Genomic DNA, 25541 nt, shown 5'->3' with positions numbered 1-25541 from the left:
ACTGTATACAGTACTGAATTATCGTATGATCACATTCTCTTTTCGTGTTTTAATTCTTTCTGTGCTTAATTATATGTCATATGTAATGCAATGAACAATCAGTAAGAGCAGATATTACTAATTACAGTATTAATGGAATTACAGGTAACGAAATATCGTATTTGGGGTCTTCAGATATTGCGGTATTTTCGAATTTTCAATATTAATCTTACCCGATAATCATGTAGCTGTCAACTCTGTTGCCGACAGAAATCTACGGTCGGGATACGCCAGCGATCGCTATACAGGTGGGGGTGAACACCACAGCGCCATCTGTGGTCAGGTACTCCAGTACTTCTTGTCAACACCACCTCAATTTTTCCTCTGTCGTGCCTCCGGCTAGACCTACATGGATACGCTGTTGATTCTGGAGTTATTGCTCACGATTTGGTGATGTATTTGCTCCAGAGTTTAGCCTTCGCTATTCAGGAAGCTATATCATTAGCTTAGCAAGTTTTTGGAATTAATTTGATTTAATTTTTTATTTAATTTTGGTACGAAGAGAGTATGAACTCTCTTTCACTTTTAAATGGCCGACCCTTCCCTTAGACGGAAGTGTTGGTGTCGAAGAGAGTATAGACTCTCTTAATTTTGCTTAACAAAGTTATAGATTTATTTTATATCTCTCCGCCTTTTATAGGCCTCTTTGATTAACTTCCTTTTATTATAAACTTATTAAAATTAATTTTTATTTTTGTTTATATTCGACCTTTCCTAATAGTAGGCGGTCTTTTCTTGGAACCGAAGTTAATTAACATTGAGCCCGTCATTTCGTTTTTACCTGTTAACATATTATGCTATTTTAATGTTTTTGAAAGAATTTCTTTGATAGTCTTGTACTGTTTTCAAAGTTGAACTAACGTTTTGTTTTGTCTCTGCAGTTGTTGACGTTCAGAACGTTCAACTTGCGCTCTATCGTTACGATAGAGAGAGAGTCTATCACGGTGTCACGTTGCAGTAAGAGTAAACCGATTCTAGCGTTTTGTTCATTCTTTCTTAGCTTAAATGGTTTTAATTCTAATAAAGGAACTTTGTATTTGGGAAATCTTTGTTTTTTTCCTTTAACAATAATATGTTTTAACGATATATATAATTGGGCTCTTCTCTCAGGTGCTAAGTCAAGAGAGAGAGAGAGAGAGAGATAGAGACGGAGGGAGAGAGAGGTGGATAAACGTTTCGTTCAAGCGGGTAACGTTGTTATCGTTTTTGCTCTTCTCCCTAGTCTCTTTAGGGGAAGAAGGTAAACGTTTCTAGAGTTTTATTCTTGTTCTCAGGCTTTATGCGGTGAGAGATTTTAAACGTAGTTTATTTGATCTAGTGTTTAGTCTCTTTTCCAGCCACTGAATTATTTATCTTTCATTGTGTTTTTCTGTTACATTGTAATACTGTTTTCGCAATTACTAACTTTTAATGAAGGATAGAATTGCGTGTTTCAGGTACAAACCACTTAAAGTTTCGAGTTCAGTGAAATAAGTGCAAACAGAAAATCAAAAGTGATAAAGTGATAAGCGCAAAGTGTTACAGTGTTGCGTTCGAGGGTTCGTCTGTCCGTGCCAGTTGTTCGCCTAGTCTGGGACCTCTTACAAGCTCCCAAGCCCAGGGGAGAAGTAATGTCGAAGGACTTATGGGTTCAGCAGGCCTTGATCGACGAACAGACGTTTCCCTCCGTGGTTTCGGGTGTTACCAACTCACGTAGCCGACGTGATCACCCCACCCACACAAAGACGAGAGAGCCCTTTTATTCCTCGTCTGCGGAAGAGGTTTCTCGCAGAAACCATGGACCAAATCTTGCAGCTTTTAAGTGCAAGTCGGTCCCTTCCGCGCAAGTCCAACTCCTAGGTGGTGCCATTAGCACTGGGTCAGTTCGGACTTGCTGCAGTACGACAACTGCACACCTCCCAGAGAGGCAAGGTGGTATCGCAACAGACAGTAACTCCGTCTGTTGCCGCACCAGCTGTTTTAGACCCTCAGTTTCAACGGACAGTAGCTCCGTTTGTTGTTGTCTTTCTTAAACTCTAGTGGTCTATGCTGCTGACAATGCAGTCTCAGCTTGCGGTGTTGATGCAGGAGTTTCAGGCAGAGAAGGTTAGCACACCTCCTCCTGCGAGCGCTCATGAGGCAGCCGCCTCAACTCCACCTCTGCGCAGTCCACCCTGCCAGACGTATGATGTTGAGGTTCCTCAACCTACCTCCACGCGTGAGCTGCCGCATTGGGAGTTGCCAGATACCAGCGCTGTGCAGCAACCTCCACTTTCCTTGAGGCAGGAGCCTCTTGCTATGCGGCAACCTCCTCAACACTTGAGGCAGGAGCCTTATGCTTTGCAGCAACCTCCTCTACCCTTGAGGCAGGAGCTTCATGTGTTGCGACAACCTCCTCCATCCTCGAGGCAGCAACCTCTTGCGTTGCGGCAACCTCCACCATCCTTGAGGCAGCAACCTCAACTCTTGCAGCAGCCACCTCCACTCTTGAGGCAAGAACCTCAACTCTTGAGGCAAGAGCCTCAACTCTTGAGGAACCTCATGCTATGAGGCAGCCGCCTCAACGCATGCAGCAACCGCATTCTTCACAGCATGAGCCTCTCTCTGCGCAGCTACCTCCTCAACCCTTGAGGCAGACGCAACTCTTGAGGCAGGAACCTCACAGGAGCCTCATGCTATGCGGCATCCTCCTCAAACCATGAGGCAGGAGCCTCATGCTATGCGGCATCCTCCTCAACCCATGAGGCAGGAGCCTCATGCTATGCGACATCCTCCTCTACCCATGAGGCAGCCTCATGCTATGCGGCATCCTCCTCAACCCATGAGGCAGGAGCCTCATGCTATGCGGCATCCTCCTCAACCCATGAGGCAGGAGTCTCATGCTATGAGGAGCCTCATGCTATGCGGCATCCTCCTCAAACCATGAGGCAGGAGCCTCATGCTATGCGGCAACCGCCTCAACCCATGAGGCAGGAGCCTCATACTATGCGGCATCCTCCTCAACGCATGCGGCATAAGCCTCATCCCTTGCAGCTTGAGCCTCATCCCATGCAGCATGAGTCTCATACCATGCAGCATGAGCCTCATCCCATGCAGCATGAGCCTCATCCCATGCAGCATAAGCCGCACGCCATGCAACAGGCTCTGCTTACCTTACAGCATGCTCTACATACAGCATGCTCTGCATACAGCATGCTCTGCATACCTTACCGCATGCTTCTCAGTCACACATCTTTGGTTGTTGCCAACTCACTAGACTGTCAAGCAGTTTCATAACGTTGCCTTCTAGTCTGCTGCTTTTGCACCAGTGAAACCCTCACTGAGAGAACTTAGCTTTTCTCGGATATGGTTCCTGTAGATGAGAAAGTGCTATTCTCCCTCCTTCTGATTTTCCCTTGAGGACTCTGTCATTTGGAGAGGAGCCTTTAGCTGCTTAGCCTCCTATGGACTTTTATTTAAGCATAGCATGCTTCCAGGGAGGGTAATGGTTCCACTTCAGTCGCTAACCCCGTCTGTTACCACACCTGCTCCCATAGACCTTGAGCTGTGTTGCAAGACATGCAGTCCAAGCTTAGTCCTTGTTAGAGGATTTTTTGTTTACGGAGTCAGTGTGTCACTGGGAAGACGTTCAACAACCAGCAGAAGTGACTTGTTGTGACGCAGTGCGGCAACCTCAGCAACCCGATAAGGAGTTGTCTGTACGACCCAGACAGTCTAGACAGCTTCGGGTTGTCACTGTACTTCCTCGCTTCCCCATGGTTGACAGTTCACAGACTGTGCAGCAGTACCATGATCTTGTGTCCGGCTCCGTCAGACGACTAGCTTTTAAGAGCTCCCACAAGTCGTCGCTGTCTGGAGATTCTCAGATGGACTATGGATCTGACCAAGGAACTGGGCCTCCTGGTCAATTTTGAGGAGTCCCAGCTCGTCCCATCCCAGACCATTGTCTACCTGGGTATGGATCTTCAGAGTCGAGCTTTTCGGGCTTTTCCGTCGGCCCCAAAGATATACTAAGCCCTAGATTGCATCCAGAGCATGCTGAGAAGGAACCGATGCTCAGTCAGGTAGTGGATGAGTCTAACAGGGACACTTTCATCGCTGGCCCTGTTCATCGAGTTAGGGAGACCCCACCTCCCCCCCTTCAGTATCATCTAGCGGCTCACTGGATAAAGGACATGACGCTAGAGACGATCTCAGTTCCTGTTTCCGAAGAGAGGAGGTCTACTCTCACGTGGTGAAAGAACAGCTTTCTTCTCAAGGAAGTCTACCTTTGGCTGTTCAGAAACCCGACCGCCGTCTCTTCTCTGACGCATCAGACACGGGCTGGGGTGCGACTTTGGACGGACAGGAATGCTCGGGAACATGGAATCAGGAGCTAAGGACACTTCACATCTATTGCAAGGAGCTGTTGGCGGTTCATCTGGCCTTGATAAACTTCAAGTCCCTCCAGCTTAACAAGGTGGTGGAGGTGGACTCTGACAACACCACAGCCTTGGCTTACATCTCCAAGCAGGGAGGGACTCATTCGTGGAAGTTGTTCTAGATCGCAAGGGACCTCCTCATCTGGTTAAAAGATCGAAAGCTCACGCTGGTAACGAGGTTCATTCAGGGCGATATGAATGTCATGGCAGATCGCCTTAGCCGGAAGGGTCAGGTCATCCCCACAGAGTGGACCCTTCACAAGAATGTTTGCAGCAGACTTTGGGCCCTGTGGGGTCAGCCAACCATAGATCTGTTCGCTACCTCGATAACCTAGAGGCTCCCGTTGTATTGTTCTCCGATTCCAGCCCCAGCAGCAGTTCACGTGGATGCTTTTCTGCTGGATTGGTCCCATCTCGACCTGTATGCATTCCCGCCGTTCAAGATTGTCAACAGGGTACTTCAGAAGTTCGCCTCTCGCAAAGGGACACGGCTGACTTTGGTTGGCTCCGCTCTGGCCCGCGAGAGAATGGTTCATAGAGGTACTGCAATGGCTGGTCGACATTCCCAGGACTCTTCCTCTAGGAGTGGACCTTCTACGTCTACCTCACGTAAAGAAGGTACATCCAAACCTCCACGCTCTTCGTCTGACTGCCTTCAGACTTTCGAAAGACTCTCAAGAGCTAGGGGCTTTTCGAAGGAGGCAGCCAGAGCGATTGCCAGAGCAAGGAGGACATCCACTCTCAGAGTCTATCAGTCTAAAGGGGAAGTCTTCCAAAGCTGGTACAAGGCCAATGCAGTTTCCTCATCCAGTACCACTGTAACCCAGATTGCTGACTTCCTGTTACATCTAAGGAACGTAAGATCCCTTTCAGCTCCTACGATTAAGGGTTACAGAAGTATGTTGGCAGCGGTTTTCCGCCACAGAGGCTTGGATCTTTCCACCAACAAAGATCTACAGGACCTCCTTAGGTCTTTTAAGACCTCAAAGGAACGTCGGTTGTCCACTCCAGGCTGGAATCTAGACGTGGTCCTAAGGTTCCTTATGTCATCAAGATTTGAACCTCTCCAATCAGCCTCTTTTAAGGACCTCACATTAAAAACTCTTTTCCTCGTGTGCTTGACAACAGCTAAATGAGATCCACGCCTTCAGCAGGAACATAGTTTTCACATCTGAAACGGCTACATGTTCCTTGCAGCTCGGTTTTTTGCTAAAACGAGCTTCCTTCACGTCCTTGGCCTAAGTCGTTCGAGATCCCAAGCCTGTCCAACTTGGTGGGGGACGAACTGGAGAGAGTACTTTGCCCAGTTAGAGCTCTTAGGTACTATCTAAAAAGGTCATAACCTTTACGAGGACAATCAGAAGCCTTATGGTGTGCTATCAAGAAGCCTTCTCTTCCAAGGTCTAAGAACTCAGTTTCTTACCTATTCAGGCTCCTGATTAGGGAAGCACATTCTCATCTGAAGGAAGAAGACCTTGCTTTGCTGAAGGTAAGGACACATGAAGTGAGAGCTGTGGCTACTTCAGTGGCCCTCAAACAGAACCGTTCTCTGCAGAGTGTTATGGATGCAACCTATTGGAGAAGCAAGTCAGTGTTCGCATCATTCTATCTCAAAGATGTCCAGTCTCTTTACGAGAACTGCTACACCCTGGGACCATTCGTAGCAACGAATGCAGTAGTAGGCGGGGGCTCAGCAGCCACTACATTCCCATAATCCCATAACCTTTTTAACCTTTCTCTTGAATACTTTTTATGGGTTGTACGGTCGGCTAAGAAGCCTTCCACATCCTTGTTGATTTGGCGGGTGGTCAATTCTTTCTTGAGAAGCGCCGAGGTTAAAGGTTGTGATGAGGTCCTTTAGTATGGGTTGCAGCCCTTTATACTTCAGCACCTAAGAGTCGTTCAGCATCCTAAGAGGACCGCTACGCTCAGTAAGAAAGACGTACTTAATAAAGGCAGAGTAATGGTTCAAGTCGTCTTCCTTACCAGGTACTTATTTATTTTATGTTATTTTTGAATAACTAATAAAATAAAATACGGGATACTTAGCTTCTTTGTTAACATGTATGCTGGTCTCCACCCACCACCCTGGGTGTGAATCAGCTACATGATTATCGGGTAAGATTAATATTGAAAAATGTTATTTTCATTAGTAAAATAAATTTTTGAATATACTTACCCGATAATCATGATTTAATTGACCCACCCTTCCTCCCCATAGAGAACCAGTGGACCGAGGAAAAAATTGAGGTGGTGTTGACAAGAAGTACTGGAGTACCTGACCACAGATGGCGCTGTGGTGTTCACCCCCACCTGTATAGCGATCGCTGGCGTATCCCGACCGTAGATTTCTGTCGGCAACAGAGTTGACAGCTACATGATTATCGGGTAAGTATATTCAAAAATTTATTTTACTAATGAAAATAACATATTTCCGGAAAATCCGCGATATGTATATATATATGGGTTATGGAAAAAACCCGCGAAGTGGTGAATCCGCGATGGTCGAACCGCGAAGTAGCGAGGGTTCACTGATACCTCAAAAGAACAGCTGCAGTCCGTCCTCATGTGCCAGCATTATTCGTAAGCACAGGGAGGACTAAGAGGAGGGTCACCAAGAACACCATCTCTGCATGGATTCGTAGGGTCATTCATCTGGCCTTGAATCCAGATCCTCCTCCGTCATGTCGCCCTAGAGCACATGATGCCAGGGGCATAGCTACGTCCCTGGCCTTCAGAAGAAATTTCTCTGTGAAGCAGGTCCTTCAAGCGGGGGTGTGGAAGCGTCAAACAACGTTCGCAGCCCACTGCCTGCATGACATGACCCACAGGAGGCTCGATATGTTCTCTATCGGCCCTGTGGTGGCTGCACAACAGCTGGTTTAAAACTTCAAGCTCCTTATTGGATAAGTAGCAGAGGGTTGAGGGCATTGTTACCCGGTTTTAGTCTGCATGAATGAAAAGGTTGGACTTGCCCTTATTCTTTTCTTCATCCTCCCCTCTCTTGAGGAAAGCAGCATCCTGGGTTCTCTGCATAGCTGACATCAAACCACTGCAGGTAAACCATGCTCCCTTGTGTTCCTAGTATTAAGTTAATAGTGTTACGTCCCCATACCCTGACGAGGTGGTATTGGGAAAGTCCTAGTCTACAAGTTTCCATCTAAAGAGCTTTAGAACAACTTCCTAGGACGAGTCACACTTCTTCCTACCTTCACACACAGCTTGCGTAGGCCGCAGTCCTTGCGTAGCAAGGTTCTAGCGAGATGCAGGGACGCCTTATTTCTTGGGTGCTTACACACTCAAATAACGAGCCCCCGGGCAAAGCCAAAAGCCAGTACTGGCTGGGACGTCCACCCTTCCTAATGGGTGAGTCACCCCTATTAAATAGCGTGGTTTGTATCTCAGTTATGGAAAAAATGACAAATTCGTAGATAATTTGTATTTTTCCTAACTATACAAACCTTAGCTATTTAACCAAACTTGCCCGCCAGCCCTATCCCCCTTGAAGTCCTACCTCCAAGCAAAGTGAGTTCAAGCACAGGTGTGTGTGAGGGGGGGGGGGGGATAGCAAGCTACCCTCCCCTAACCCCGCTAACTAGCGGTGTGGGTAGTGAACCCTCGATAAATTTTAATGGCTCGTCATTTCAGCTACGCCGAAAGTATTACCCCTATTAAATAGCTAAGGTTTGTATAGTTAGGAAAAATACAAATTATCTACGAATTTGTCATGTTTCAAGGCAGAAAGTATTTAGAATTTGAGATATTTACTTCTAAATCTTAAACATTGGCAGTTAACAAATGAATATTCAGAGAAGAAGAAGAGAATAAGCCATGGAGCTCTGAAGTCACAGGGGCAATTGGGTGAAAGATAGATTTGGTTATGATTCCTTTGTAATAATGTAGCGGACATGGCTACACTGTTTACTCCACATGGGCAAACAATTTAGGTGATTAGTTATCACTATGTTTACTCCAACAAATTAACGTAATTTTGTTTTTGTTTACATAAGTAACCTGATCCTTTTGAAGATGGATTTTGAAAACAGACAATTTTTCACTTTACATTTGAAGTTGTTAGTCTCTGATGAGGTCAAGCAAAACTGTATACACAATTATATTGATATTAAAACCTATAATTTTCCTCTGTATGTTCATATTATTTACCAAATACTTTACTGTACTCTGTACCTATGATCAACAAAATTGTTTCTTTATATTTCAGTGGTATACTGTAATGATTTAAGCTGCAGTCTGTAACTAAATAAGCAGGAATTGATATGTTCTTATATACACACAATCTTTGGCTCCCAAACTTTGGAGAAAGGTTGACGTAGCTGGGTGAAATGTATAAAGCTATTAATGTAAAAGTCAATTAATTCATGATTTGTTCCAACACCTGATACAAACCCTTTTGCTCTTTACGGTGAATGTGTATCTTAGTAAAAGCTGAACCCAGCCAAAAGACTTTATAGCAAGGTAAAACCACCCACTGATAGTTAGCGAGGGGTAGACCAGCCACCCTGCTCACACAGGACTCGAAGGCCTGCAACACTGGCATTGACTCTGAGTGGGAAAGACTGGGCATTATCCTTTCAAATCCATCCCCAGATGATTCTCATCACCCTAGGACTAGCAGCGGCTACAAATAGACTTGGATCAACTCGAACCTCTCGCTCTAACTGTTGAAGTAATAGTTCCTCCTCCCATACCACCGAAGGTCATACAACGTAAAGAGGCTAGGAGGAAGGCGTCGTCTTTGCTCCTCGCGACCTTTACCAATCAGCCGTGAGAGAGATGGGACTCGTAGACCATTCTGAAGAATAGCACTCGACATCTGAGATCCCAGATTCTCAGAAAGGCATTACCGATCCCAGATTGGCCTCTTCAAGACCAGGGGACTGTGGCTTACCTCGTAGGTCTCAAGTCCTGCTAGATTCATAGTTGATTACTTTGACCCACCCGGGTTTTTATGGATGTGAGCTCGTGGCTTGAAGATTCCTTTGATGATGTCTTGGAACATTCTGGTGGCTTGCTGCTGGTGTCTGCTAGTCCAATGATCTCTCAATTGGAACAGAATGACTCGGACTGTCTTTCTGCAGGTCTTATACTGCATAAGGAAGATCAACTCCTTGGGAGATCCAGATGATGTTCCCACAAGTGAAAGGGTACTTTTTTTGAACTCTTTTATGATACCCCAGCAAGACTAAAGTAGCTTTGCCATGGTCTTGGGTGGCGCGAGTTTCCCAGTCCCTCAGGTTTGTAAGCTCATCTCGTTCACTTCCTCAGCTGTATATATGACAGAGGAAATACTGCGAGACTGTAGAGGACAATCCATCGCCCCTCCCCCCCACCCCCGCCTCTGGATCTTGCAATTTTTGCCTTAAGCCAGAATTCGACCCTTGGAAGACCTCCATCTCTGTTGGTGAGTCTCACAGTGGTGGACGCTGCAATTGTGAAGTGGGTTGAGAAGTGCTCTTCATGATTGAACTATGGTTGGGATCAATGGCATACCTCTTCAAGAATGAAGACTTCACCGAGCAGAAGAGAGAAGTGATGTGCTCATTCCTTCTCTTTTGCACCAGAACAGTGTAGTTCCTAACCCACAATGTTCTCAGCCAGTGAGTCAAGTGGGTTTTGAGAAGGTGTGACGCCATCATCTCAAAATTATAGAAGGTGCCAAGGAGAAAAGCTCTTAAGTTTTGCAATGACTTGATGAACAGTCACTCCTATTTAACGTGGAGGACATCGAGTCAGTTGCAGAGCAGTGAAAGGAGGCTAACCAAGACCTCCCCTTCCTTCAGGCAATGACATCATGTCCATACTCCTCAGCACCACTGCCACAAAGATTGTCTCTTACAAGATGACAGGGGCACAAGAGAAGGTCAAATGTCCCAAAGCAGACTGCCTATTAGAAGCTCGGCCCCAAACAGCCCTCTCAGGCTAGAGGGTCACGAGGTAGATGTGACTGGTCCCACTAAGGGGCTAATCCTCTTACCATTCCACTGATGGGAGGATGGCTACAGAGTAAGTGGCAAAGGTGGATGTTTCACAGGGCCGAACCTTGGTCCATCCTCCGAGAGGTACACCTTGTCCCATTCACTCTCTCTTTCCCTCTTCTAACCTGGCATCCAGTGATGTCAGGTTCCTATGCTAGAGAAGAATGCTTTCCAAGCGGTCCTAGACAGGTCCCCAGGCTTCTACAGTCGACTCTTTCCTGTAGAAAAGATATCTGGAGGCTGGAAACCAGTCATCAATGTCTCAGCCTTGAACGAGTTTGTCCAGCAGACTCTGTTCAAGATGGAGACCACAGAAATAATGACGCAGGCCGTCAGACCAAATGACTTCATTATAAAACTGTTTTTAAAATCTGCATACTTCCAGATCGCTATCCTTCCGTCTTCAAGGAAGTACCTAAGATTCATCCCGAACAACCAGATGTACCAATTCAAGGTGCTGTGCTTTAGTGTGTCCTCATACCCCCAGGTATTCACAAGGATCTTCCCCATTGTAGCGACTTAGTCTCACAGCAGTTGTCTACTTTGTTACCTAGACGATTTGCTGATTCTCGCAGACTCGATGGAGATCCTATTCTTTCTTCGAGAAAAACTCAAGTTTTGCCATGATCTGGAGGCTGCGGTAAATCATAAGAAGTCCTCTCTGCAACCAGCACAAGACCTGGTATATCTCGGGATGCAACCTGGGATCTTGATGCTCAGACTGGTAAGAAGATTGAATTGTGTTCCTCTCAAGGACTAATATAAGTTTCGAGTTTGCATTAACTAACATACTCCTATCAAAAGGAGTCTGGGAATTATACACTTTTATTATGTTCAAAAATTTATTTTATTAATGAAAATATCATATTTAGTAAAATAACTCCGTCACTAGTGTGCTCACCTGCATCAGTGTCTGTTCCAGCTCCACTTGGCAGAGGGTTGTTACGATCGCATGATCTTGCAGTCCTTAACCACAGTTATTGGCAGTGGGTCTCATCTTTTGCTAAAAAACAAGACTGCAAGACAGCAGGTGTCCATTTCTTCCTTTCTACTACACGTAGAATGTACAGTAGTAGTATTCTTACACTCCTACCAGAGGGCTAAAGAATTATTAACGGGTAAATATCTATCAGATTATCCTCTAATATCGTATTCATGATGTTACCAAAATGTTTCATCTATCTTTCCGTTTCTTCTTTTAATGTTATGTTTGACCCATCCTGCCTGTTGACTGATACTTTCTTCCTATTTTCCTTACTCAAGGATATTTCATCAATATAATTTTGTGGAATGAATGACCTAAAAACAAGTGCTGCTACTCATTTTTTTCTGAGATGTTCTGTCTCATCTCTCCCAGCTCTTCTTTTAACTTCACTGCCTACACGTTGGTCCTCATCTCAACCTACTTTCATTTCCTCTCTGAAATTCTTGTATAAGAACCTTCTGCTTTTGTATCAGCTTTACTATATCATATGTCTCACCCAAGCTTAAAGATCTCCTCTGTCTTATTACTCTATACATCCCTTTGCTTCTTTTCCAGCAGTCTGTCATTCATTCGCCTTCCACTTCAAGTTGGCGATGTGATTATACTCAGGACGCCATTAACTGTTTAAGCTGGTTAAAGGTGAGCAACTGTTGCCAGGGACTTGACTTTACTGCTGTGGAGTTAGACGTCTTTTAAGTCTGAGGATCAAATATCCCTAAGAGAGGAAGTCTGTTCCATCTGTTGTGTATTTGCTGATCTGTTGGTGGATGCACACGAGCAACTTTCATCCTAGCGAGTGTTGTTGATTCAACGTTTCTGCCTCACTTTTTGAAAGCAGTTGCTTTGTGACCAATCGCCTGACTTGGTCAGCAATGATATCGCTAAGCTTTGCTCTCTGCCACTAAAGTGGAAGTTAGTCTTTTACTTGAGAGATATATTTGCCTTTATCTACTGCTGTTAGTTTATGTATCCAGGCAACTCAGAAGTATTCTCACGTTCCAACGCAAGAGCGCTCTGGCTCTTCAGAGTTACTGGGAGAACATGGCAGCTATTCCAGTGGCCAGGGGTGTCAGAGGTGAAAGCTAGCCTTTCACCTAAGAGTTTGCTTAATGCAAGCAATCTTTCACCTCCTCACATTGGTATTCAAGCCTCGATCATGGTGCCAAAAGTGAAAGCTTTTCCTTTCATTTGAGAGATTTTGCTTAACCTTTGAATGGTTTAATCTTTTGTGTTATCAAGAATCTGTTGACTTAGTCACTATTTATTTATTTTGTGAAAACATTTAGTCAAATGTAATAATGTTCAAGTGTCTGAGGGTTTATCCATTCTACCATCTTGCTGTTCAACCTCTCGACTTTCCCTCCCACTTTTAATTAGGTGCTCAGTGGCTTGATGGTCCAATTTCTGGGTTATATAACCCAAATTCATAATCCTATATTTCCCGAATACAGTGGAACCTCTACATCCGAACGTATCTACATCCGAATTTTCCAACATCCGAAGTAAAATTTGAGCAAATGTTTGACTCTACACCCGAATTTTATTTCGACACACGAAGTAAACATTACGCCATTGAGCGTTGAGTGCTCAGTTCTCTGTTCTTATGTGTATCTTGTGGTTGTCCTCTGTTTGGTCTGTTATTAACCGTGCTTATTTTCTTCCTTTTCTCACATTTCCTTTTAGATTTTACCTATAATTATGGTGCCTAAGAAGCTAAGTTTCAGTACAGGAAGAAGGCAATTCTTTCATTAGAATTGGAGCAAGAAATTATAGAAAAACATGAGAGCAGTGTGCATGTGAGTGATACTGTATGGCTAAACAATATGGCCGGAATAGGCCTATGATCTCGAGGATCATCAAGGTGAAGGCAGCCATTAAAGCAAATAACCCTCGAAGGGGATCAACATTATTACAAGACATCGTAGCAATACCCTGGAAGAGATAGAACGCCTTTTGTTGATAGGGATAAAGGACAAAGAGATTGTTGGCAACGATCATTTGTGAGAAGGGCCAGCGTGATGAACAGAAAAAAAGAAAAAAGTGAAGCAAAGAAAACCAAGATAGCATTAACAAGCTCTTTTAAATAAGACGTCTCTCTTTTTCTGTTTCTCTCTAAACATAGCATTAACATGTTCTTTAAATAAAATCTCTCTCTCTCTCTCTCTCTCTCTCTCTCTCTCTCTCTCTCTCTCTCTCTCTCCCTCCCTCCCTCCCTCTCTCTCTCGTTCTTCTTCGCTGTTATAGTGTGAGATACGTCTACGTCTATTATTTTTTTTCCGAGAGAGAGGGAGATTAAACAAAAATGTGTGTTTGTATCAATATTTGTTTTAGTTAATAAAGGATTCAGATTCGCTGATATTGTTTTTTTAGTTACATTTAACTGTCTTTCAACTCGTTAACGCTGTTAAAAATCATATGTACACAACACATTTTTGTTTAATCTCATTTTTGTTTAATCTCTCTCTCTCTCTCTCTCTCTCTCTCTCTCTCTCTCTCTCTCTCTCTCTCTCTCTCTCTCTCTCTCTCTCACTAAAAAAATTAATAGATGTCTCTAACACTAACAGTGAAGAAGAACAAGAGAGAGAGAGAGAGAGAGAGAGAGAGTATTTATTTAAAGAACATGTTAACACCATGTCTACCTTCTCGCCGATCGTCCGTCTCTTCCTGGCGTAGCAAATCCTACACCTGCGTTGGCTTGTCTCTAAGGTAAAGTGGCAATAAAACACATTTTTTATTCATTATTTCTTTATATTTATCTTTTTTACATGCTTCTTTCATATTATGCAGTTATGTTATTGTTATGTGTAATTATGTGTAGCCATTTATTAAGGATTTATTATGGGTTTTTAGGCTGAGGAACGAATTAAATGAATTACCATGTATTCTTATGGGAAAATTCGTTTCAACACCCGAACATTTTCTACATCCGAAGTATGTTGTGGAAGGAATTAAATTCGTATGTAGAGGTACCACTGTATAAAATCTTAGTTATCTTGATTTGTTTTTACTAATATATCCACTACACAAAGGGATTCTCAGTATCCCTTTTGGTGCTGGCTTCACCTACTTTTTAGCTTTCTATTTGTATTTGTCCCTGCCTCCTTCCACTCTTCAGACAGACCTCTGTTGTGCAAGTGTGTTGTTCCCCAAATTGAACCTGTGTGTCGCACAGCACTGGGCCAAAATATACTGCATTACATTGTCATTAGGTAGGTGTCCTGGTTCATCGTCCATTTTTGGGGGTCCCCATATGGGCTGGTGCACCTCCTGCTGTGCACTGTAGGTATCCCTTGCGAGTGTCTTTGCAGCACTCCTATGTCCCTTAGTTGCACCCATTTTATACCTTTCTAAATTATTTCATGTCCATTCCCACTTTATATTTTCATCTTACTGGCCAATCTCTTAAGTTTCACTTCAGTGCACTGTCCTGTCTGTTGAGGTTTCCCCAGATAGCACTTAGCCAAAATTCATCAGTTTTTTGGTATATGGACACAACTTTTTCCCTTTGCAAGGTACCTTTACAGTATTGTCTTCTGAGGTTTCCTTGTTACTATTTATCCCATCATTTCCGTTTGTGTCTACTTTCAAAATTGATTTTAATCTTTTTAGAATCTTGAATGTCAAAGTCCTAGATCTGCTTTCCTGGATTCTTGTTGGTACTCTGAAGATCTGTAAACATTTTTAGACAAAACAATACGGGTGAAGACCTGATCAGAGTTAAATGTTAGGTTTGTTGACATTTTCCTCTCTTGTCCTTCTCAAGAGGTTTTAGGATATTAAATCCTTCCTTCTCCCAGATCATTTCTAATTGCTGGAGCTTCGTGAATCACGTTTCATCAGGAAGGACTGAGTCACAAGGTTGGGTCTTTGGACAGAAAGGGTCTTGGCCACCTTTGACTCTGCCGCTTCTAATGCCTTTTTTATATTGTACAGTTTGGTCGAGGTTTCAATTCTACCATCTTGTGGTCTTGTTCATTTCTTTAACTTAATTTTCCCTCTAGGGAAACTGAATGACTTCCATGGTCCCCATGCCAAGCCATATGGTCCAAATTCCATGAATATAGTCAGAAGGGGTTGTTGACTGTCCTCCTCAAGCATTGCACTGTAGACATTACCATGGAGTCTTTACTTCACTCTGTTGTCCATCTTTTTTTTACTTTCGACCAAACTGGTCAATTGTAGAGTGTTTCCCCATTTTCCCTTCAAGCATTGAAGAGTCTCCCCGGTCCTAACATTGGGTTTAATGGCCCAGCCATTTGAACCTTCTCCTTTATAGACAGCCAAGTTTTGTCTAGACTCAGATCAGAGCTTTGTACTTATCATAGAAATCCTGCATTCACCTCTCAAGTAAAGTAAATGAAAACTAATTATTGTGTTTTTGTTGGTCAATCTAATCTGAATTGGCTCTGCTTTTTTCATGATCTCTTGTTTGGTGCAGAGGGGAAGTTTGACAATTGAAAAGTGGCAAGATTCTATCTTAGTAGATTTCCATTTTCTTACTCTTGTGTTTGCAGATGATTAAAATCGCTAATAGTTTTTCAGTTTGCAACAACCAGAACTTACATGAAAGGCAGCATGATATAAATGTTACTGTTGCTTAGGTCGGCAAACTACAAGATTAGAAATCCTGGACACTTGAAATTCCTCATCATATATACAAATTTATACTGACATACACAGCCAGGCCAATGTATTACAGAACGTAGACATAATTATCATACACTTGTAAGTGGAAAACTTAGAGCAAGAACTTTATTGGAAACAATAAAAAATGAAAAAAGGAAAAAGTTTGGAAAATGACTAATCAAAATAAACAATCCAGAAACTAATGTAACTTTCTTTTCATTTGGAGCATAAAAGATTCTTTACACTGAGAGTTAAAGTTCCATGCACATTGTGACATAGCTTCTACAGAAACCACATCCAACTTGTTTCACTCGTCAGTTCACTGAATGTTAGTTAGTGAGAATACACACTCAACATTAGCGGTGTCCCAGAAGGGTCAATGCGGGACGGAGGTATTTGTTTTGATGTGCGTCTGGCACAATACTCTTGATATGCTTACTGGAATGTAAGATGATAACAATAAAGTGCTCAGAAATATTTTTATTCATGTTATTAAAATAATCACCTATGATTTGTTTTTGTTGTAGGGGAAAAAAAGTGCCACCTACGTAAAAAGGAAAGATTTGTTAGATTCTCTCTCTCTCTCTCTCTCTCTCTCTCTCTCTCTCTCTCTCTCTCTCTCTCTCTCTCTCTCTCTCTCTCTCTCTCTCTCAAGTGATTGTACAACATTTTGAAATTGATGTCAATGTATCTGACAACATTGGTGCCACTCTAGGGCAAAGAGTTGCTGCAAAGATCCTTTGGTAATGATAATAGTGTCATCCCACATGATCTGTATTGACAGTGAAGAGGCCTTGCTGTATTTACTCCAAATGACTTAATGACTCAAGTTTCCCACATCTGATTTAAAGAAAAATTGCTCCTTTATTTGGGTTCCTATAATACCAAAACTTGAAAATTCCTGTGAGCTTAAAATCTTCCCTTATTAGTGAAGCCTACCTTATTGTATGGCCTATACTAGTGATGTAAATGACTTGATTGTGGGGCCAAATCTAAGGACACAGTCATGGAGTGTAAGTATGTAATTTGGTGAACTGTATTTAGTATTTCTGTAATGACTTTGAGCAATGGTGAAGGTAGACGATCTAAACTAAACAATGGCTCTAAGGTTGTGGACCGAATGGTACCTAGAGAACTTAGTCAAGATTAAGCAAGATAAACTAATTGGACCATTAAATGGCATAAAGGATCTAGTAGGGGCTTCTAGACTTTGTCTACTTATTCAAGATCTATTAAATGAACGTAGGAGAAAACTAACTTTGGAGTTAAGGTAAGGGCCTGTGGGTCTCATATATAAACTCTTATTTAGCACATGGTATGATTCTGGATAAATATAAGTAAATATACATAATAGAATAATTAAAGATAACAATTCAAATAGTTCAGAAACATCAAAACGAATCTGATTTTAATCACACTTCATTTAGTAAGAAGAAGAAGAGTTTAGGTGTTTTGTTTACATTGAAAGAAACCTGAAGTCATCTTGTAATGGGAGTCGCTCTCTGTCACGTGACTTCAGTCAATAGACGCTTTGGTTTTGATGACGTCATCAAACAGACGCCTTCCATGTCAGCGTCGCCAACGCCTTAACGGGAGGCAAGATGGTTTCCTTTTATAGCAAATATACGTCAATATAATAGCGAGTTTTAAGACCCTGGGAAGAGTTTTGTTGTCATTAGTCGAAGTTTTATAAAGAGAGAACAGATCTTTGATTGATGGGATGTCAAGAATTAACATAAAAATCGACAAAATAAGGAAAATATTGTGAAATTAACGAATTTTACGATTTCGTCAGTTAAGGAAATGAAGAAATGAGGAAATGAAAGGTAAGCAGATGTACCAACATCATTTTATGAACACACATATGAATGTACATTAGTCATTTCTTCCAAGTGGTGGCTGTGTCAGGGAAAAGAAGACAATTGTCACTGTCACATTCATTTTCTAAGATAAATCAAGGATGAGCCTCCTGTGCAGTAGAACATCCACACCAGTCACTTCACACACCTACACAGAAACCTCCCCAACAGCACATCAAATCCCTACAGAGACAGACACTGCCCCATTATGCACCTCCATCTTGCAAGGGATCTTTTAGTACTTCCTGCACATCTGTTGTGGGTCCTTCAATCCTTTCCTTAACTCAAGTCCTTCAGTGTCATCTCTCACATCCTTTGATGGGACTCCTCCTCTCATCCTGCCTCTAACAATGGTCAGTAATAATAAACCTGTTGTCAGCACCCATTCTTCCCACATGACCAGACCACTTCACAATGCTCTGATCAATACTGTCACCTTCACTCAACCCTTTACCATTTTCTGAAATTTTCGTCAAATTAATTCTTCTTACATCTCATATGTTATGCAAACTTCATCCCATTCACAATCCGTACTTAACCTCTCTAAAGAAAATTGGGTTCAACTCTGCCTCCGTACATTCCAACCTGGGGTTCATTACAACTTGAGTATCGTAGCCGTCTCTTGCACACATCCGGCTGCTTTTCTGACTTTAACTGTTTCTTCAATTTACCTCCTTTGTCATCTTCCTATCATCTGTTGTACTTACTTTACTTTAATTTAGGGTTTAATTCCCTGATCCTATCACACAGGGGAGCCCTGTGCCCTACAGGACCTACAACATCTGTCTGTTGTAAAACATTCATAGGTAGTTAGAGTATCCCACATCGCACTAGTCCTTACTAAATATATAAATAATGATAATCTCTTCCTCATCCATCTATTTTGACATACTTTAACTCTATCTTTACTTTAATTTCTGTCCCCTTGCTCAAAGTTGCTCTAAAATTCCTACTTTGAAAATGCTTTTAATCTCTTTCACCAGTTTCTTCAATTGCTTTTCACTATCCCCAAGCATCACTATCCTTTGCAATCACCAACCAGCTCTCTCTCCCTATTCACCATTCATTTCCTTATCCCACAACTGACTCTGTTCCATCATCCTGTGTCTTCTCTCAGAGATCTCCCATCACTCCATCCACAAAGATGTTGAACAAAAGAAATGCAGATAATCCAATAACACACATTTTTCTCATCTCCGCTTTCATTTCTATAAGATTCAAATAGGCCTACGTAGACACACTTTGTTTCCATCATAAATCTTTCAATTATTCTCAACTTATTTTCTGTTTCATGAATTCCCAAAGATCTCTATATTAGTCATCTATATATTATTCAATCAACATTTTCTCTATGTATTCCACATACAATTTTTTTATTTGCTTTCAAACTTCTCTCTTCTCTGTTTAATGAGAAAGAATCAGTTGAAACTTTCGCTACCCTTTCCTTACCATTCACCTTTCACACTTCTATGTCCAAAATTCTTAATCATTTTCATCCCCTTTACTTATGTGTTCATTCCTTTTCGCCCATTCCTGTATTCGTGTCTCTGGGTAAGACATATTTCAATAGAGAAACAAAGACATCTTCAAATATCTTGTTGGACATTTATCTAATAGATCATTTCTAAAACCCTTAATTTAGTACAGATTCGTTTCAAAATCTCTTGTCCAATCATGCACTAAATATCTTTCTTATTAGAAATGATGTATTGATACATTTGATTTAATGAAGCAATTAATCTTAGGGCAATTTCTGTTAATGTTAATAGAAGTCTGGCTTTACCTAACGGCTATTGGAAAGCAATGATGATAATAACATTAATTCTTCTTAAATATGCAAAGGAAGTGAGTTTGCAAAAGGTTGCCATTTTCTTCAAAATTTACAAAAGAAATCTAATTATTTGATAGATATTCTTTTCACATACATTTCCTCCAAGAAGAAGAAAACTCGCTATTATTCAATGCAGTTTTTTGTTAATGCAATATTCCAAACTCTGATTAAAAACACTTAGTGTTACTTCAAGTACAATTATTGTTGGGGGAAATTTGCTATAAACTACATGATGTGTAGACGTTATATTTCGTTTATTCATTATTAATTCTAGTATATTAAAGGCTTTTTGTTTATGTTTGTTTTTATTTAACAATCATATATATTTTATTAACATATAGGATCTTTTTTTAAGTGATTTGAAGCTTAAGAAAGAATTTTGTCTAATATAAAAAAAAAATCTTAAAAAACGAATTATTTCATGGACCTAGTGGCTTGAAGATTTATATATTGATAGAAATAATCTATATTTATAATATATTTAAAATATGACACACAATTGTTTAGATTAAATCAATTAAAATGCAAAATTCATGAATTGAAACCTAAATGTAGATATATCGAAGAGTTCCCCCTGAATTTCATGATATCCCGTTTTCTTTATTAACCCATTTTCTTTAATAACCAGAAATCGAGAATTTGTTGTTATTCGAAGGAAAAATTTCTTCGTTTTTCTTATGTAATATAATCTAAAGTAAGTTACATTTCTTATTTAATGTTGCTTCGGAATATAATTAGTATAATAAAAGTAATTTTGTCATCATATAAAGGGTATTGTTATTGTATAAGGCCATTATATAGGTCTGTGGGTGGCCTCCCCATATCCCATATCCTGTAGGATATTTAATCCCTAGAGACGTTTTATCCTTATATTATTAGACAGAGTTTCCCATATAAATTGTGCCTATGGGATAGATTCAACCTCAGGACCCCAAGAACATGAGGTTAAAGGACCTTCCCAAGTCACAGGTTGGTTGATATTATTATAGTTTCGGTCGGGGAAACCTTTCTTAGTCAAAACCAACTTTGGGTTTTTGGTTGGGGAAAACACATTGGGGAAAACGGGATATGATGGGAAAACAAACCTTTTCTTCTCTATACATTATGTTCTTGGGTGTATAATAAATCCATGGAAAAATGAACAAATTATGTATATTTTATACTAATGGTTTATTTTTCATTTATTTTTTGACATTCTACGTATCAGTTGTTTTCGCTCCCATTCGTTCGTTCGTATGTACGTACCAGTTTTGCCAGTACAGTGATACCTCTGGATACGAAAGTTTCTGCTTACGAAAAATTCAGGATGCGAAAAGTGATTCGAAGATTTTTATGCCCCAGGATACGGATAAAATTTCAGGATACGAAAACCTTACGAGATCCCAACTCTTCGCCGAGAGTAATTTTAAAAAGCGCGCGCCGCCTGACTTTGAACTTGGGTAGACTCACTTACAGCCTCCCGCTCACCCATTGGTTATCTCCCTACTCAGACGCTAGCTGACGCCATAAGATCCTGCTTTCCTATTGGTCGGCAACTATCCCAGCTTGCCTACGCACGGGCGTTCATCTCTCTCTCTCTCTTTTCGTTCCGACCGCGGTATCGTTAACAGACATTGTTTGCTTTTGCTTGTTTGACTTAGTGTTAATATACAGTACATTCGTACGCCACGTGTTATCGTTAATAAACATTCGTTACTGTGCACTGTACTGTATTAGTGTTTACTATACATAGACTGTATATAACGTTACGTAGTGTATTATATTACGTTTGCCTAACGCATTTTAGAAATGTGTTGAAAAGTAGGCAGAAACAAGCTTCAATGGATAGTTTCTTATTAAAGAGGCCAGCGGTACAGTATTAGTAGGCCAAGACGAAGGTGAAAGTGAAGAAAAGAAACAGAAAAGAGGAAGGGATGAAGAATTAGAAGGTGAAAGTAAAGAAAAGAAACAGAAAAAAGAAAGTGATGAAGAAGTAGAAGAGATTTAGAAAATAAGAAAAACGTAAAGTTATAAAAGAGCAAAAAAAAAAAAAATTCAATTTTAAGTTTTATGTTACCGTTAAGTGTTAAAGTAATTTTTTCTTTCATTTTATAGTTTTCCATACGTAATGTTAAGTGTTAATTATTTCTTCCATTTTTTTATTTCGTAAAGTTTAAGTGTTACAGTAATGTGTTAAGTGTGTAAATTACTGTACGTAGTCTGTCACTTGTTACGTTTTCTGCCTTATGCCATCCTCCTCTGCCGCGACTTCGCTATCGGACATCGTCTCAATCAAAAGGTAAGTTTCAACTTTTTTGTTACACTAATTAACTGTAACCTTATTTTCAGAGTGTACAGGTATCAATCATTAATTTAGGTGTACGTACAGGTAACAATACACCTTCACTGATCTAAATGCTTTACGTACATACAGTACCGTAACTTTTATACAGTAGTAAAGAAAACGGATCGTTTTCTTTGGGCTTGGGGGGATAACTTGGCTATAACTATATTATTGAATAATCTCATAGTGGTTTCTGGAATGGATTAGGCTGTTTTTAACGGTTGTGTTAATTATTGAATGATAGAAATGGCTACATTGCATGTTTATTACTACAGTTGAGCGTGTTTATGAAAGAAAGGGTGACTTTTTATAAGGCTTGGAACGGATTAGGCTATTTACATGTAAAACACGACTCAGGATACGAAAATATCAGGATACGAAACCGCATCCTGAACGGATTAATTTCGTATCCTGAGGCATCACTGTACATACGAAGCTTAGGGTTTTTATTTTTCGTTCCACTGAAGAATCTTTATATTTAGGGTTGTTCTGTTTGGTTGCGATTGAAATGAAGGTCAAATTTGGTTAAATCGCATTATTTAATACAGGAAAAAATACACTTTCTCTTCGAAATGTTTCCCTGACCCTAAATAAACTTTTACCAGCGTCGGTAGGGGTCTGCGCTCATGTAACTTTTACGATAATTGTGGCATTTTTTGGTAATGGGTTTAATTGCATTTAGTTTTCCTATTTTTATTTTAGGCTAAACAGCCATTGTAGAGAAGTAGGCAAATAAGAATTTTCAATTTTCAACTGCGAGTTGACAAAATCTCGTCACGAAACAAAAGATTCTCAGAAACCTGATCTCTCGGACTTTGCTGTTTTTTTCTCTTTGGTAAAACCTTCTGTCATGACCTGCATTGAACCTGTCTTGGCCTACACATAGGCCAGCCACAAAATTACCTCAAATTATAAAAAAATTAATATTATAGAATATTTCCTTGTCAGTCTAAGGACAGAATCCCAGAGTTAGGTTAGCTAAGATTCTGGTCAATTTCAAGGACGTTTCCTTCTGGGAGACGCTGGTTTTGACATACAGTGCTCAGCGCAATTAGGCATCGCAGCACTTATGGTCTGTTTATTCTTGTGGCTCTTTTACTTTCCTTAGCAAACTCTGATTTTGTTCCTTCTTCTTTCTGCCAATTTTACTCCAAAGTTTTCTTCCATTTTCTATCTTTCAAGATATACCCAATATTCAAGACCAAATCTAAATGGTTTAACAGATTTCATACAAATAAAATGCAGTTGTATAATACAGTACATTATTTCATTATCATTTATTCAATTGGGATTTATATTAAAAAAAAAAAAAAAAAAACTCAGTAATTTAAACTAAGACTATATAATTTTTGTTCATCTTTGTTTCAGACTTTTGCATATCAAAATGAATACTGGATTACCATTGAGCATTGCTTGTAGACAGATGGTAGACTATAGAGTACAGTACAATAATGTGTTACCTTGAGCAGAGTCAAACATCTCTCTTATTCCTCATAGTTTTATCATTTTCATTCCTTATTAAGCTGTTTTCTTATGTGATTATGAATTCCATGTACAGCACAAAATGCAGTATTTCATATTATTTTTTCACAAAGTCAATTTCTTTTTCATATTCCTCAGGAAGACGTTGTAATCGCCCTCTGGTATCAAGCTGATTGTCCTAATCTTTGCTGTGGCAGGAGATAACAGCCGTCATATTGTCAGGAGTCTCACCACAAAGGTGACTAAGACAATCGCCATCCAGCCTCATAGCAGCTCAGCTTATCGGGTTCCATCATTGCCGTGACTCCAGACCCCTTCGTTTTCTTCGGTGTCAGTAGAGTCAGAGACTTCATTGGAGATGCAGATTATCTATGAATCCATGGTTCTCGGTGGCCTATGGGTTAGGTTACTTCCATTTTCTATCTTCTCCCTTGACCGTAAGATTTTCTTATTTACAAGCCTCTGCCTTTGATAAGTATAAGTCTGGCTTAATAACTCCTTTAAAAGAATGTCTGTATACAGTATTGTATGATACTCTACCTACAGTCATTATCAATTTTTTGCTGAGCTTTTAGAAATTGATTCCTCTCTAGTGATAGAAATAAGACCACACTATTTTATAATACATTACTGTATTGAACTGTATTCTAATATCTACTGCTAATCAGATATTCATAACCAGGTTATGTCTATGACCATTCTGCTTTGTTGATCAGGTTTACCTATTCTTTACCAGCCTTGGGTTAGTTTTAATTGTATACTGTACAACATTATCTCTAACCAAGTCAAGCATTGCTCAATATTCTTCATAATATTATAATTTTTATTCCTTAATACTTGAAGCATATTTCTTCATAGGATTGTAAAACATATGTTCACCACAATATATTGTATTTTATGGTTAAACTTTTATTTTTTATTGTATTCTTAAAGATAAATTTTATTTCAGGGAGACCTTGAAGTCATCATTGAAGTAGTCGTACATCCCAAGCAAGGCAATGCAAGGAGACTGCTGTGGTCATATTGCCAGCGTACACCGTGCTTCCACATCATTGGATTCAAGCCCTTTATAAATCAGCCCAGTCATTTGTTCCTGTGCGGATACAAACTTCCGAGTCATTTATATGGGTTTGCTCCCAAGTTGTTTTGCTACGACCAGAAAGAAAACGGATTTTGAGCAAAGCGAAAAATCTATTTTTGGGTGAGATAGCCATGTCGTCCTGATGGGATGTTCCTTTAGTAACTTCTTACGGGTATATATGACTACAGTGGATATTCCCAGAGAATTAAACTAAAGGTTTCCAGTATTCTAACTTCTGGCGCAAGTACCCTTAAGGTTCTCCTTTAGGATATCACATAAAAACAGGGGACGTATTCTTGACGCGCCACATAGCTATCTGCCCCCCACATAGCGTTTACGCTTCGATGGGGGAATTAGTGGCAAGATATGAGAGGAGCCGTTACAAAGTTTTCCTCCTCCGTTACTGTTATGGGTACTCAGATTACGTCATATGCGACGCCATCTTGGCTGACGTCATCACCGCCCGCCAACTCCATTCCTTTTGCAGTAGCGTGTTTGACCAGGTGTTTTTCCCAGTTGTTTCGCTATTTACTGCAGCCATGTCGCAATCTTCAGCTTCTTCTGTCTCTGGAAAGTTGAGTATTTAATTCTTTCTTATACTGTATAAATTAGCTTTGGCCGTAAAGTAACGCTTTTCTATCGAAAAATACTGTTTTAAATATTTAACTTAGCCGGTGAATATATAATAGCTGCAACTCCGTTGCTCGACAGACAAAAAACAGTAAAAACTCACCAGCGATCGCTATACAGGTTGCGGGTGTGCCCACCAGCGCCAACTGTCGGCCAGATACCACTCTCGATGTAAACAAAGACTCAATTTCTTCTCTGTCGACGTGTCGACAAGACGTACTTTACTCGCTGTTGAACCTTGGAGTTTTTTCACATCATATTTGGTGAAGTACTTTATTTTGGTTTGAGC

General features: G+C 40.7%; 1 protein-coding gene across 1 annotated transcript in view; it reads left to right on the top strand.

The window, feature by feature from the left end:
- The window catches only part of LOC137618695 (zinc finger protein 888-like), a 169878-nt gene extending 144598 nt beyond the window's left edge, over positions 1-25280 (top strand). Inside the window, exons 3-4 of the transcript XR_011039796.1 lie at positions 23680-23941; positions 24491-25280. The gene's annotated coding sequence lies outside the window, so the exon portion shown is untranslated. The remainder of the gene's footprint in view (positions 1-23679; positions 23942-24490) is intronic.
- The last annotated feature ends 261 nt before the right edge of the window (positions 25281-25541 follow it).

This window comes from Palaemon carinicauda, chromosome 25, assembly GCF_036898095.1.
Source record: "Palaemon carinicauda isolate YSFRI2023 chromosome 25, ASM3689809v2, whole genome shotgun sequence".
Classification (NCBI taxonomy): Eukaryota; Metazoa; Arthropoda; class Malacostraca; order Decapoda; family Palaemonidae; genus Palaemon; species Palaemon carinicauda.
The sequence above is the reverse complement of the archived record's forward strand: the minus strand, read 5'-3'. Positions and strand labels throughout refer to the sequence as shown.